The 16442-nt window shown below is 40.7% G+C and overlaps 2 long non-coding RNA genes across 3 annotated transcripts in view; both read right to left on the bottom strand.

The window, feature by feature from the left end:
- Positions 1 to 1235: 1235 nt before the first annotated feature.
- LOC122163899 lies at positions 1236 to 7398 on the bottom strand. The gene is made up of 4 exons (XR_006170070.1): positions 7304 to 7398; positions 4172 to 4303; positions 3394 to 3500; positions 1236 to 1287 (listed from the first exon to the last, which is right to left on the bottom strand). It is a non-coding gene; the product is annotated as an uncharacterized LOC122163899 (long non-coding RNA).
- A 174-nt stretch (positions 7399 to 7572) lies between these two features.
- LOC122163897 overlaps positions 7573 to 16442 on the bottom strand; it is a 30028-nt gene continuing 21158 nt past the window's right edge. For both annotated transcript variants that reach the window (XR_006170067.1, XR_006170068.1), the window contains 2 exons: positions 11760 to 11911; positions 7573 to 7643 (listed from right to left, as the gene is read on the bottom strand). This is a non-coding gene — a long non-coding RNA (uncharacterized LOC122163897). The remainder of the gene's footprint in view (positions 7644 to 11759; positions 11912 to 16442) is intronic.

Here is a 16442-nt window from a genome sequence, read left to right as displayed (position 1 = left end):
CTTCTTCTTTTAGAAGATGGCTGGAGCCACAGACAATGCATGATGCTATGAAGTCTGAGCTTTAATTAGAGAGATAAAGAAACGCATGTCTTCTGTTAAAAGGGAAGGTTGTATTGAATGTGTGACAATGAAACCGCTTCCAGGACAACCGCTGGAGCTGCTCCTGCAAGGAGCTCTGGAGAAGGAAGATAAAGAGCTCAATCTTCACAAACACTGGCTTTTTGCCATCTTTGCACTTTTGTGACTCATCTCCTACTGATTTCAGTACGAAACAGAAACCTTTAATGTAAATAATACTTCTCATGGAGTTTTAACAAGGGCACCTTCCAATGCTAAATCCAAAACTAGTAAATTCTTTAAAATTAGTAATACTGAGGAAAGAAAGGGATGTTCAGGTGGAACTTTTCTGGGACTAGTGTCACATGAATAAAGTATTATAACCCATGAAAGAGAAGGGGCCTTTGGAACAGAGCGGGTTTAGTTCTTGCAAGTTCCACTACAAAGAGTTAAAACGGAGACTTCCTCATTTAATAGAGACCCATACAACAATATGCCAATCAGTGCCTCATGCTTTGGGTTTGAAACGAACCTTTGTCCGGCACAAGCAGAGAACAGCGTAAGCAGCACAATTCAGTCTTCTTCCCTGGCACATGGCAAACAGCAAGCAAACCCTAAATCCAGGGTAAAAAGTCTCAGCAAGCAGCACAATTATCTTTGCACCAGAGCTCCTGTATGTTTCTCTCTCTGAGAAAAAGAGATCACAAGATCTGGGCAAATCCTTCCCTAGAGCACTGACAAACAAGGTTGAAATGACCCCTGCTGCAGGAAAACATAAACATGCAAAAGAGAACACAAAAATCTTACTTTTAAAATGACAGCCTGTGTTTTCTAGCCTATAGACTTCAAATAATAGATTTTCAAAAGCTGATGTCTGAAAGAACGAATAATGTTATCAATGCAACTTAAAAAAAGAAAAATCTAAAAAATAACATAATAATGGCTCAGCTAAGGACCAGCTTGGAAGTACAACCTCAGGGGAACCTGCTTTTTCATGAAATTTTGGAGATGTGCATAAAAACAGATGTTTAGATTATGTATGTAGTATTGTGTGGAATGAAGTACCAGTAAAAAACTCTTCAGCAGTACCCATTTACTGCTGCAAAGAATAAGAGCTGACAATATGGATGCTTAAAAACAAGATTTACCTGAACCTCAGCAAAACTTCTCTTCTGCTTCCAGTGCGTTTTCCATTCCATCCTCCTCACCTCAGGAGCCAGACCACTACAACTGCAGACACCCCAGAAAGCATAAGGATGCTCTTCTTCTTAAGTAAGGTACAATTTACTTCATGTAAGGATTCTACTTTTCAGACTTGGAACTCAACTTCAGTGCAAATTTTTTTTAGAAGTGATGCTGCAGATTGGCATTCATAAAGCAAAGGGGAGTTTCTAATGGCTGCTGCTACAAACTCTGGGCAGAGCTGAGCTTCCCAGGCTGGTAGCAAACCAGCATTACTGTTTCCAAAGTTGTTACTTCTTACACATATCTCTGTGTCCCTGCCTGCTGAGCAGTTTCCGTTCACCGCCGGAGTCCCTGTGGTGAAGCAGTCCTTGAACCCAGAGCAACGAGCTGCAGCAGAGGGGATTTCCAGCAGGGCTAAGCTGGTGCACAGACTGAATCCCGCCAGCAAAAGCACCATGTATCGCTGTCGTGTGGAGAGACATCACTATCTCAGTCTCAGCATCCTCAAGTTTGTTTAATTCTCACATTTTAATTTCACCATTATTCGCACTATTCCTCCTGATCTTGTAATTATTTTTTTAAAGCAACAACAACAAAAAACCACTAATCAAGATCAAGCCCATCAAATACAAACGGAATATTTCAGCATACTATCCCCTCCCCTTTTGCAAGTTAGTGCATCACTTGCAGCCTTGCTTTGATTTCCCTGACGTAAGGATCATCCAATTTGCTGCAATGCTGCACAAAATAAATCACTAACCTCTTAAAACAACAAAAGGAGGGTATTTAATGAGTCAAAGACAATATTGTATTACCAAAGCAAAGATTAGAGGAACTGAATTGTTCCTTCAAAATAAAATTTGAAAGCTTTACAGAACCAAAAAAGGAAAGAAGAAAAAAAAAAAAAAAAAAGCAAAAAGCCATACATAAAGAAAATACAAACCATAGAAATACTGATGTTATTGGTAGAAAACATAGCAGGGCTTTTTGAGAGAACACCACTGAATGAAAGCAAGAGAAGCAAAAACCAGATGAAAGGAAGAAAAGAAGAGACAGATGAAAGAAAAGATGAGAGCTGGAGGGGTCATTGCCTTCATCTAGACTTGCTAACTTCACTGTTCAGAAACAAAAGCAGTGACTTCTTCCCAAAATTGTCTCTAAGGACTCTGTAGCCATTTGATGATTTAAAAATATACATATATATGATTTGAAGAAAAAACTATATTTTTTAATGTCACTCAGCAGCAGTTCTGCAGCTGGGGATTTCTGTTCATAGAATGATTTGAATTTGTTTCTGCTCTAGTTATTTCATTACAACCATAGGATTTATTACATGGTAATTCCCCAAGCTCTTATAAATCTATTTGTTGTTTTGTTTGCAGTTTTTTTCTTTTCCTATGATTCCAGTCTGGCAACAAATTTTCCATATAAAATTTAATCTATTGTATCTCACTTTTGCATAATCAGATCATTAAAATGCATTGCTAATATGTAAATCTGAGCTAACCTCATTACCATAATTATGCTCCATAATTATTGAATAAACAAGCATTTTAGGAGTTTTGAAGTCTGCTGAGAATGCTTTTTGACTTTGGGAGTGGCCTTAATTATGTGCTCCCTAATCATTATGATAAACCTTTGTGACAACTCTGTTACGTGACCATTTTAAACGCTGCTCCTAATCTGCACAGCAAGGACCAAAGGTGGATGTGCTGAGAGCACGGCAGACAGCATCCCCCAGTCACAGCCCAACTGCCACATTCCACACAATTAGTATTACTGCTTAATTTATAGACAGTACTTTGCTCACAAGCCTCCACATACTTTAAGGAACGACAAGGGATGAGTCAAATTTTGCCTTTTCCTCTGGAAGCAGTAGAATTAGTGAGCAAACATCTCTGTGTGGCCTAAGTTTATTGGATGGAAATTGTTCTGCAATAACACACTCATCATCATGAACTTTACACCAGTACTGCATGGATGCCTGATGAAACTGCTTTCAAAAGCAATGACTAGTAAGTTTTTGGGGTTTTTTTGGTTTCTTTATAAGAGTTTGTTTGTAAGTTTTTAAAATATACCCCTAAATGAGGCATAGGGTAAACACTGAAGCTAATAAACCTTAGCCAATGTATGAAAGATTCAGCCCATTACCTTTAGGAAGCATCATGAGCAGAATCCCGCTGGCTTCCTCAACTCTGTCACATCTTTAGTAAGAAGCAGATAGTTCCATGACTACCGTTGCCAGAAGATGTCTGAACCTAAACAGAAAATGGAAACCTCATTGTTTGCAAGACCCCCAGGAAAAAAAAATCCAAAATCTGTGGTAGATTGGCTCTTTGAACAAGTGTTTCAGAAATGATCAGTAAGGACTTGGCAACAGTTGGGTGTCCTTGGCCCAGAGTGCTATAAACAAAAATACCTGCGTATTGAGCTTTTCTCCTTTTACATGAGATTTTGTGCAGGAGACTTAATTAAAGTTTTTGTCAAAGTGTAAGAAGGTCAATAAGATTGATCCATAACAAGTTTTCAGGGTGAAAATGAAAAAAGCTGTTTGATCTATGTTTTAGGAAAAAAAAAAATCAAGCATATAAAGCGTAGTAGGCATACTAACTTGCTAGTATAAAAGACAACTGATAAACAACTCCGTGGTTGTCCAAAGGGCAACAGAAAATATAAAATCCACAGATTATTTTAGCCATTTTTCTTAAGTTCCAAGGCTGTTTTGTTGTTAGCTGATTTTCTAATAACAAACAAGAGAAAGTGATGGAAAATTTTTCAGCTCTTTCAGAAAGCAGCTCTCTTTCACTACTCCTTTGTAACAAAGCCTCTCAATACACAGCCTCTACATACTCAGTCCCTCATGTCTTCTTCCCTGGAAACTGAACTAGAAAGGAAACTCAAATTAGATTCAGGCAGTGATGAACATTACCATTTTGGTGATCTGAAGCTTGTCAAGCCTTCTTATCCTTTCAGTGAACATCACATTACCCTGCCACTGGACAAAGATTTGATGTGAAATGACACTTCACTGTGCATTTAAAGGACAGACAGACTGTTTTACCTTAGATGGGAGGAGAAAGAACAGAAAAGAAAAAAGGATTATTCGTGTTCATGGACACAGGCAAACACCAGCACTTCTCTACATATCGATTTTGTATCCTTCTGCACAGCCTTTTTTTTGAGAGTGTTGGGACATGACAGAAGTAAACGTCAGTGAAATAAATCATTTGGTTTTAAGGAATTCAAGACAAAGAATAAAAAGAAATTCAAGTGATTCGAGAAATGCATTCAGGGAAACATTTTAACCTATAAATTAGCCACAAGAAAATTGTTTGGGTATATGAAATAACATTCAAACTACATTTAAATTTTTATTGATCCCATTAAATCTCGAGTCCATCCTTTCCATACAGAGTAATTTCCAGTGCAGAATAGGTTCTTCTGTTTGCAGAACAGGTAATAGAAGGAAAAAGACGATCACAGCTTTATTTGGTGGGAAAATCTCAGCACAACACCAGCCTGCAAGCCCACCCCAAGAATGGCACTGAATAATACAGAAATACTTCTCATTTCTGCAGAGACTTTCAGTGCAGAATCTGGAAATATTTTAAGGTATCCATTTCTTAAATTTCACTAATGAAATGATAGGGGCATGCACATCTTCTGGATTTAAAGAAACAAAAAACTATGTAAAGATACATGGTTACATTCCTTTTTGGGGAGAGAAGGGAAAATGACTAGCTTCAAGTCTTTCTTACAGGACTATTCAGACATCCTATTATCCCTTTTTCTGCAATCTGAGTTTTTTATATCCATCTGCATTGCACCCTAATTTTACCATGGTTTTGTTCCTCCATTACCCAGGTGAAGCAGGTTTGGCCCCAGTCTTTCCTCCTGCCACTTCACCCAGACACCCCTAAGCAGCCCAGATAATTTCTGTGGTGATGCAGGTTTTTAAAAAAAAAATCAGAATCCCCACAGTGCAAATAAGTAGAGCCGGCCAGGACACAGCCATATCCCTTAAGTCAGTATCAGCAGAAGAGACTCAAAGTGATGCCAGGCTCCCTTGCCCACTTGCTGCAGCACTTCACCCACAGCAGCACAGCAGTTCCTGGTGCTGCACTTGGCTCAGAGCAGAAAGGGGCATTGCAAGGTGAGGAAGGAGCAGAAGGAAGAAGTGCTTGCCCTGCTTTGAGAGAAGGGGCTCACGACTTTACAGAGCCGCCCCATTGTTTAGGAAGAGTTTCACAGAAAACTCTGATTAAACCTGCAAAGCTGCTGGGAAGAGCTGCCCAGTGTCACAAAATGAGCGGGCTGAGTTGGAATCTTTCTCGTCCGTTCTTCTGTTTGCTTAGTTTGCTCAAGGAGTTTTCAGGACCATCCACCTCTCTGAAACGCTATCCCTGTGTCACAACCACTTCATACAGGCTGTACGTTTGACAGTTTCTCTGTCACAGATAAGCAGCAGGTATGACAGCAAGCACTATCATGCCATATGCTTCATTTTCTTAAGTGAAAAAAATGGTGCTGATTCATCAGTAAGAGCAGCTATTTTCTCGAACTGCAAAGCTTGCTTTCACTAGGTGTCAATACGTCAAGATACCAAACCAAGATGGGCCATGCCTTCACCTCTGTCAGCTGATTTGAACTCCCAAAAAAGCAAAAAAGGAACTCTGTCTGGTCAAGGTGACTGCATGGTGTACTGCTGCCACAGCACCTTCCATCACATCTGTCTCTCCCACAGGCCTCGCTTGTGAGAAAAGAAAGGAGCTGCATAACATACCATGGTGTCAACTCAGACCTTCTAACATTCCTCCATTAACTTCAGTAGGTACATTTCCCAAATTCAATATATACCATGAATTACACAGCTAAGAATTGTGAGCTGCCCTTGTAATTTTTTCTGCCTATAACTCAGAATGAAAAGTACTGCTTATAAAGGGCACTTAATGACTGGTCCTAGAATTGGACAGGTTGGGGGACCTTCCCATTGGCCTGGAAACTGTAGTAAGGTGATGCTCAGAGTCTCAAATTCAGTTTCAAATGCACTGTTTCACTGGCACAGCCTCTCAGCTGACTTCATTTTCTCCTTTGTTGAAGAGCGAAGTGACCATTCTGTTCCAAATCTCACCACCTTCCTCTACACATTTCCTAAAGCATTTTTTCAATGCAGAAAAGTGGTTATTGCACTCTGCACATGCTTGTGACACTTTGCTTCAAAGAAAGAACTGCAAACCCCTCTTCCTGAAGCAAAACAGTTAATTACACTAAGCTAGTTAATAGCCTTTCATCATCAAGGACTGGTTCTTCCGCACACACAGGGACAGAATCCATTAATTTTTATGTATATCCTTTTATTTATCTTTCTCCTACCAGCTGTATGATAATTTATTCTCTGTCACTGTTCTTAACTCATGAGTTCATTTAAAGTGTGATAGCAGTAGAAATATATTAACAGTTTCCAGAGAATAAAATCTTTCTGAAAATGGAATCCAGCACTTTACTTTTACAAATACAGAATTTAAACCTTTTGCACTTAGCTTAATTAATTAAGTCCATACGGAAATTACCCAAGCAGCTCTGTATGGCACAATGTGTGTGCTGATACCTAATTATCATCAATTCAGGCAGAACAAAGAAGCCAGAAAATTGCCTCAATATAAAAGGTATGTTGGGATTGGCCACGGAGTGAGCAGAGCAGCCCCACACCAACAGGAGCTGCTTCGAGGTTTCTGGGCTGTGATCTCTCAAGCTAAGGCTGCTGCAGCCAGAAGGAACAGCCACTGTCTTTTTCCCATCTATCCCTGCACGCGCATCCCACCTCCTCTTCTATGTCATACACTGTTTATTTAGTTTACTGATTCAGCTGAAAAGTGAACAGGTTTGGAAAAGCCTGGCAGTGGAAAGTAAGCCCATGGAACTGCACCTTGGGCCACCACAAGGTTCTGAGATGCCAGAGAAGTACCCCGATGACCTTCCAGAGCCATGCTGCCTCGTGCCACAGCCAGGGCAGGATGCGAGGCCCTGAAGAACAGACTCATCCATGCCCCAGCACACTTACCCTGGGTTGCTGAGCTCTGCAGGGCTTCTGTGAGCTTTCAGCATTCAGCTCCCTGTTGGTTTTACACACCAGTAACACAGCCGTCAGCAATGCTTTTGCAGCATGTAGAAGCGACAGCCTCTTCTCTCTTGGGAAGCGAGTTTGTAAAAGAATTCTCCTCCTTTAGCCGCCAGTCCTGCCAGTCAGCACGGCAGGGACACCGTGCGCCCTGCCCTCACGGCAGCCACGTTGCGGGGCCCGGCCCTCTCGCCCTGTGGTGCGGCAGCATCCTGGGCCCCGTCGCGTGGTGTTGGGCAGCCTTTTCAAACCGACATTTCCGCTCCTCCTTTCTCCTCAGCACCTTCAGTGTCATTAGGAGTAGTTAGAAGATAATTAGTCAGGAAAAAGCTATCCGATTCTTACGTAAAAGAGCCACTTGGCAGAACAGCTCCCAGAAACGGCCGCTGCTTGGTGTAAACGGCCTTGCAGAGCACGGCAGCGCCAAGCAGAATCAGAGATGGCACTCAGCTCCTGAGCTGCAATGAAGACAGGAGGGACAAACTGACATAAAGCCCTGCCAAGCTGAGAACTGCCAGTCTCCCCCAGTGGCTGTGGAGCGCTGCAGGGAAACCTCTGATACGAGCAAATAAGCAAAAGAAAACTGAACGTGGGGAAAAGTTAGGAAAAGATACACATCCACATTCCATCCTAGCAATCATTATTATTGATTTCACTGCTGTCTTTAAGGGATGAATCTATTACAGGAACCAGTACTTGGCAAAATTACAAAGAAACACATGCTTTCCCATAAGCAGCTATAGACAATTGCCCATCTCTATTTGTTTGTTATAACTCTCAAGATCCAACCACTATCTGGAAAAAACATTTCAATATTGACATCCGCTTTAAGCAAACATGTAGTTAAGGAGGAAAGAAAAAAAAAAAAAAAAAAAAAGAAAGAAAGAAACCAGTGAGAGAGGAAGTATAAAGTAAATTCTTCTCATTCTCTTTCTAGTTAAACAGGTATGTTTTCATGGCAGCACTGGGTGGAAACTTTCTGCTTCCAACAAGAAGAAACTAATATGCAGTAGTCAATATCCTAGTGGAGAAGAAATAGGTACCATATTATGTATAAAAAAGTATCTCAGTCTTCTTGTTCACCTGTCACACCCTTGCTCATAAACAGTTAATTCAGTAGAGCATTTAAAGGTCAAAGGTTTCTCAATTTTAAAATTACAGTTCTATTAATCAGCCTGCTTTGGCTAGGATTGATTTGTATTTTTAAATAAAAGAGATGTAAATCCCAGAGTTTATTACACAGGCCTTACAATGGTTTTATTAAACATGTCTCAGATGGTTTTCCTCATGTCTAAAAGTGTGGCTGTAAAGTCACCTGCCACAACTAACTCAGAAAGAACCCACTGTGTACAACCTGGTCAATTCCACATGGCTCCATCTCGCTCAAAGCATGTTACACACCCATATGAACCAAAATGTTCATCTTCAGTTATTACACAGTTAAACGACATAGTTGCCCTAAGAAAAACAAGAGAGTTTTTTTTTTTAGTTCAGTTCTGTGTACCAGACCAAAATGCAAAAGCATTTTCTTTTATTTATTCCAAGATCAAACTCTCGGAGCTTTTCAGGTTAACTAGATTATTTCTGAAATTCTGTTCATATATAATAGAAAATTGCCGCATTTCAGTGTAATTCTTGCTTCTCCAAAATGCAATGTCAGTAAAGCAGGGCTGTACTAACATGGAAGTAGGCAGTAGCACAGGCCCACCAAGTGCTGCCATAGACATCAAATTAAATACAATTATGGAAAACCTCTAAGGAATTTTATAAAACATAGTGGGCTTTTTAGAACTGATTATTTAGAGCAAGATTATTTTTCTTCTAACTAGTACTACAAGTTTCAAGAATTTCAAAGCTATCTCAGTCTCTTTTGAATTCCATCTGCTTTCAGAATCACTTCTATAAAATCCTGTTTCGGCCCAGTGTTAGCCAAAACCTTTCTCAAGTACCCAAGTTTAAACATATGACTTGCACCACCCCAGCTCCTGAGAGCACTTCAGCTCATGTTAATTTTAAGCACATGTTAATTTCAAGCACATACTGAAGGCTCTCCTGAGCCAATGCTAGTAAGAGCTGTGGCTGTACATCCTTGGCAAGGGGATTTCTTCAGCTTCAAAGCACTTGGACCCTGTTTTTACTAACATTGCAATAGTCTGCCTTTGCCCCTTGACAGAAGATGAAAATCCACATGGCTGTTAGCTGGAAGGGACCATGAACCCTGCCGAAGCAGCTTTAGGTCCCACATGTGCCACTGAAGGCAGATTTCTACCACTGCCACCCCTGGCACTTCTCTACTACCCATTTTCCTTACCAAGTTATACGTGTTGCAGCTGCATCTCCATATCTGCCTTTCTGCATACAGAGAGAGATGAACCACAGCAATAAAAATGAATCTGAGTTTACGAGCAATACTGTTTGCTCCTAATGTTTGGAAGCATTAATATTTTAGAATTTACTTCATCCCTTCAAAAAAGCAGTCTCTGCCTCAAATAGATTCATAGCATAAGAACTTCAGTTTAAGCTGCCCAAAAATTAGAAAGCAATCCAGATTCCACAGTTGCCTGTTTTACAGCACAATGGTTCATCACATATGGGATTGTAAAACTGCACTCCTATGTGCGGGCAATTTTAACACCTGGGGAAGGCAGGAAGCTGAGCTATACAGATCCATGCTCAAGTTTCATGCCCATGCAGAACAATCTTGAAACAGGATTGCCAGCAAACCCTATGCAAATGATAGCAAGTTATGCACTTTCACAACTTTTTAATTAACAACAATCACAATGACATCCATGCTAGCAAATAAACGGGTGGTGTTCTGTCACACAGTTGTTAGTTTTCTCCTCGCAGCTCAACTTATTTGAGTGCTTTTGCAAGGAACTCCAGCATGTCCTACTGGGCAGCAGAACACACAGAGAGAAGAAAGCTGTTAGCAAGTCGATCTTAACATGATTTATTTCCAAGTGGCAGATACCAAGCAGGTAGTATATATTTATCATTTGGACAAGGCCTCAATAGAGACAAATTTGGACTGTGAGTCTTTCTAAGAAACAGCTCAGCTACAGATACACCAAAGCTCACTTTGCTGCTTAATTAGACGCATGCTTCAGCTGGTCTAGCTGGAGGTTTTAATATAGTTGATGTTTGTATTCAGATATGAATTTTACTACTAGCAGTTTAAAATATGAGAGCGTTGAGGCCAAAGAGTGCAAAATCCTTTTCAGACTGTGTTTCCAACACCAATAATCAGTAGACATTACACATCAAAACACAGTTCCTGAGACAATAATTAACGTCTATTTATTTCCTGAATAAAGGTACTGTAAAATCTCATTAAAATACATGAGCAGCATTGAATCCTGTTGAAGACTCGGAATAAATGACCAGTTTAGGACAAACAAGCAAGATGTTGGAAGTATTTCTGGTCACCGTGAAATGGAGGAGGGGAGTGGGAGAAGCAGAGCGGGGTAGAGGAAGAAAAAAGCAGGAGCAAGTTTCATTTTGCTAGAAGAAAATAATACACTAAGCTTTCTTTTGTCTATGCCTACTAGCTGGCTATCCATCATAAAAATCATCTATTATTCACTGTAATTTAAAATATTTTCTGTGCTCTGTGGTATAGTTCCCCAGTTTCTTTGAGACTAACCTAGAGTCAACCCAATAGTCATGCACAGATAATCTTTCTTTCAAGTCAATGGGAGCTCTGGGAGCACACAGGTTGCAGAAATGAGGCTGAGCAACTCCATGGGATTTAAATACACGTTCCATCAAAATGAATGAAAGGTAAACCTCCTGTGTGGCTTGAAAATCTCAATTACTGTTCTGAACTTAATTCAGTGATAAAAGTTCCCATCGTTCATCTGCTCAATAATATGTGGAGCTGCCATAGGACAGCATGCTCTGTGGCTGTCTATTAGCTTTGTAAAATACAAACATAACCAACCTGACTCTAATGTCAAATCTCAGTTATAAATAATTCTGTTCTACCAAGTGACTGCCCACGTGTCCAGCATTACACACGTAATGAAAATCAAGTTCTTTGCTTGCCTACTCTGCCATCAACCAGGAATAACTCATCTGATGTCAAGGGAGCCATGTGGAGTAAACCCAGTTCAAGTGCAAAGAGGGGAAAAAAAAAAAAGGAAGCGTCTGATCTGTGATTTCTCACAAACTCCTGAACCCACTGTTCTTCTAAAGGCAAAAAGTTGCCTTAATTTCTGTCCTTTCACAGGTATTGTTGGAACAGCCTTTCTAAAGAGAGTTTGCAAAAGCAAGGATGCCAACCCACTGCAGAGGAGCACAAAAATATCCTGAGCACTTTTCCAGTTCTCACGGTTCCCATCACTAACAACATGGATGTCTGAAGGGAATCTAGAGCTTAACTGCACCAGGTACTTACTAGCTGGAGAGCTGGCAAGCACCCAGACCAGACCCAGCAAGCCTTCTGCTGTGGATGACAGATCCACTTCCTACATAAACTGCAAGCCATATTTACAGCTGTTAGGTCTTCTTAAAAATACAGAAGCTTGACGATACATTTTAAAACGGCTCCTAGAAAAAAAAAGAAAAAAAGATTTTTGTTAGCGTATGCTGTTCTCATGTGCTTCCCTCCAACCCCTTTTTGAGTGAAAAATCAAACAAGAAATCTGCACAGGGCTACATAGAAGTGTTCTTTGCACCAAGAGCCCAAAATATTTCTTAACGTGATGTGATTCAGACAGGTTGTACAGGTAAACAGCCCTTCTCCTAGGTGACTGCCTAGTGCCTCCCCTAGCCTGAAGAAAGCCCTGTTTTCTAAAACCTTTTATGCACCTCGAAGTATTATAAGCAGTAATAGCTCTTATCAAGCTTGTGTTGTAGCACATCTTCCTTAACAAAGGAGACCAAAAAGACTAAGGAAACCTCAGGGAGAAATGGCTCTGGGTAAGGCCTAAACACAAAAGCTGAATACTCTCACGGGAAAGGAGAGACAAAGGAAAACACAAAGGATAAGCTTCTCTACAAGTTAACAGAAAGAGAACCTAACAAGCAGCCATATTTCAGGTTATCACAAACCTCACGTAAATGCATTAAATCATTTATTTCTGAAAAGAACATGAAGATTAACCCAGCCCATCTTGTTACCTGCATGGTGCTCATTAGTTTCACTGAGAACTCACAGCAGAAAAACAGCAGCTGGAAGGGCTGCCAAAGCCTAAAGGAGCTGCCTAAAGCCAGGGTAGACTTGACTGAAGATATCCACCTGATTCTTCTTCACAGGAGGAATGCAATTGAAAAATTCCAGCCTGACAGGTAATTTGCATTGTTGAATGATTACATATAATTTAGCAGCTTTTTAGCTTTCCTTGATGCATCTGTGTTAGGCAAGTGTGGCAGCACAGGTCAGCTAACATAAGCTAAATACCTCAAAATGCAAGCAAAGGGGAATTTTTATTTTATTTTTCTTTTTTATAAAAAACACATCAACAGGCCTTCAATGTCAGCGTTAAAATTCTGTGGTCTAACCTCACTAAGCAACAATTGTGGAATGCCAGGTGTCAGGCGGATCGGGAACTGTAATGATTTATACAGCCAAAGAGTTTTTCATCTCAGCATTTACTGAGAATTTTAAAAGCACTCTCCCTTTTACCACGGATGGATCTTAAAAATAGTAATCACCGCCTGGTATACTTCACCAACACTTAAAAAAAACCCAACCAGACGAGGTTGTACTTTGCATTGAGGCAGAACATCAGTAGGAAAGGAAGTACTATGTACTGTGTGCTAATGTAAGTAGACACATGGAAAGAGAAAGACATGAAACAGTTTAGAGGGCATAATATAACAAATGTTGGCAAGAGTTGGCTTTTTAACAGCAGTGGCTTCAGGAATTGGGCAGGAACCCATCAGCTAGCAGGTGCTGAGATGAGAATAAATTGCTTATCTGTCCCCGCTGCTCAATCTCAGGAGAGATGCTGTATCATGTCATTCAACTTGCTGATCTCTTCAGACAGATTTTTCCAGTGAAAAAAATGTAGTGCCAAAAGTATTGGTTTACTAATAGGGAAACATAGCTTCTCTGAATTGACATTTCTATATGCTGAGCACATAGGGATCCCCTTGGGAAGTCACAAGTAGCGACTGTTTTCTGATTAATTAATCCACACATCTCTTCTTTCAGCTACATCTGTATACATCAGTACTGACATCAAGTTGTCTGTTAACTTCATCAGAAGTATTTCCTTTCCCTGAATTTCCCAGGGGTGTATCAGTACCTGCTTCCCTAAATAAAAGTGGCAGGCAGATGCAAAGTGGGTATCAACTGACTCTCCCATTCAGCATATCTACTGTGCAGACAAGAGTTCAAAATGGTTATTAAAAGGTCAGAGAACCTTCCAATTGACAAGGCATCAAGTTCAGGTGATGCTCATCCAAAAGTGCTAATAGAAATGGGGACCAAAATTGGAAAACCTGCAGGAGACATTTTGACAAGCTCAACCAAATAAGGAATCCCGGAGGACTAACATAAAACTGTGTTTTAAAATGACCCAAAAACAAACAAACATAAGAAAATATTTACAGACTATTTTTCAGGAATATTTTGAGCATTATTTTCATGGTTCAGAACATAGAGAAGTCAGGCTACTTCAGTATCTCAAGCAGATGATACGGTTCCAAGAAAGCACAAGCCTCTCTTTTTTTGCTGCCTCCTGCTCTTTGCAAACTAGGTCTTTGCTTTCTTAGTAGAAGAAAAACCCTGTTAGAGGGATCGCATTTAATGAAAAGGGGCTGAAATGGAATTCTGACAGCATCAGATGTCAGCAGTTGATGCCACTCCTTATATATTATTGTATTCAGAAAATCCTACAAGTACTCAGCCAGAGAAAATTCCCTGACTTAAAATCAATACTACACTGAAGTCCTTTATCCTGCCAGTAATTGCTGTTTGCATGCAAAGCTGATGCATACACCTTCACTGGGAGGAAAATTAGTAAGAGTTTCCCTATATTGGCAGAAAAAGAATGAACTCAAGTATCTGTTCCTAACACTTTTTTCAGGGATGGATTGTGAGGAAATGGTAATGGCTGCATATCTTGCCGTGAAAGCCATGCAGAACAGCGCGTTTCGTTTCTTCAGTGAACTGCAGCTCTCTAGATTGCAACTGCCTGCATAAATCACGTCAGCCCATTCTGCTGTGTTCACATGTAATTCCTTATGTATGTGCCCAAAACATGCAGTTCTTGCATGCTGTAGAGGGATGCCCCATTACCTTAAGGTACACAGGGAGGCATCTAGCTAGCGATCAGAATGGAAACCACAAATACCTATATAAAGACAAGTTCTTCTAACAAAATCTGATTAAATGAAGAGATGAACATTTTAATGCTTCTCTGAGCTGCCCAGACTGTGTGAATTTAGAAAAACTGGTCAGGAAGTACAGCTATCACTAAGGTCACTGGTGTGAGGATAGGTGTCTTTTCTGAAAATAGCTAAACTATCCACATTTCAAGTTCTTGCTTCATTGACATCTCATTTCAATCTCATTCAGATTGGATGGGGCCCTGGGCAGCCTGGTCTACTATTAAATGTGGAGGTTGGTGGCCCTGCCTGTGGCAGGGGGGTTGGAGATTCATGATCCTTGAGGTCCCTTCCAACCCTGGCCATTCTGTGAATCTGTGATTCATTTTTTCCTATTAACAGGCACTGAGCCCTGTGGCACACTGGTGAGGCTACATGTATGCACCACACTCCCTGCAAAAAATCTAAATCCCACGTTGCTGCAAACACCGATTTACTAAGTAGGTTCACAGGTCAGTACGGGAAACAGCCCGAAACATCAGCTGCAGAACATCCAGAGAAGTTTGTTCTGTTTTTGTTCTGACAAAATGACCAAATTTCAAGGAGCAGAATTGCAGCATTTTTTCAGAAAGATTCACTGTTACTAATTGGTAATGGACAGAAGATGAGGTGCCATACTGAAGGCTCCTGTTGTAGAAGGGCCATCCTCGATAGCCTGTGCAAAGGGGGTCGACTCCATCCTCCTCAGATCCACTTGTTCTTTCTGTAGGAATACTATTCCTGTGTGGCAGTGCTCAGGCCACAAGGCAACAGCTCCTCCTCACCCTGCAGATTGACTTTGGTTTAAAAGAAAGACAGCAAAAAGAAAAGACACCAAATTCTACAGATCACATCTATCCCAAAACTTCATAGGATGCTTGCACACACTATAGAAATTGCAATGTATTCTCTATAGCATTTTCACCTGGGCTGCACAGATTGTTGGCTTTGCAGTTGGCTATATGATGGGGGGCATTTGATCACCTCAGGCTGGAAGATCGAATTTCTCTTTTGTTCCTCTGTGGCTGCAGGGCTGTATTAAGCTGTATTTTTTAGTCAGCCGTTCCACAGCTTCTGCAGAAGTATGTAATTTCCACCAGCACCTTTAATGCCAATGTTGTTTAATCCATTCCCGAATCACAATGAAAAGGAGTTTAGAAGCAAATGAAAGGCACCTGGATGAATAAGGAAATGGAATATCACTATGTCAAAGCCTGAATTAGTCACTGTGCCTGCATGCGTGTTGTTTATTATAGTTCTGACTATTAAAAATATGCCAGAGCACCGCACTGGTGGAATCAGAGCTTGTGGACTTCGTGAGCTCTCTCAGTGAATCAAAATCAGACAATCTCCTCTGCTAAATAACTCTGTGCTGATGTGCTCTGAAAATGCAGAGACTCAGCTCCTCACTCTGCTTGCTTATCACCTAAAGTGGGCTGGTATGGAAAGAACGTTTTGGCTTTGAATCTAAATGCAAAGGCAATAGACAAACATCCAAGAAAAAGCCAGTGCTTCATGGGAAAGCAATCAGGTCCGTAGTTTCTCAGGCTCACTAAAGGACCACTGGCATTCAGTTTTTGGGAAGAGCTGGTTTGTTTGCTTTTCTCTATTTGATAGAACAAGATCAGATGCTTTCATGTTATGCTCAGGTGTTCAAATAGATGACCTCTCTCTGCTCAAGGGGGAGCCCTTCAGCCACTAGAAACACTCTAGAATTTGAGAAGTTACAGAAGGAAACTTGGGATTTGAATCCAGCTCATCTAAA

This window comes from Centrocercus urophasianus, unplaced genomic scaffold (assembly GCF_019232065.1).
Source record: "Centrocercus urophasianus isolate 14NV4802_14NV808 unplaced genomic scaffold, USGS_Curo_1.0 seq_24, whole genome shotgun sequence".
NCBI classification, from domain to species: Eukaryota; Metazoa; Chordata; class Aves; order Galliformes; family Phasianidae; genus Centrocercus; species Centrocercus urophasianus.
The sequence above is the reverse complement of the archived record's forward strand: the minus strand, read 5'-3'. Positions and strand labels throughout refer to the sequence as shown.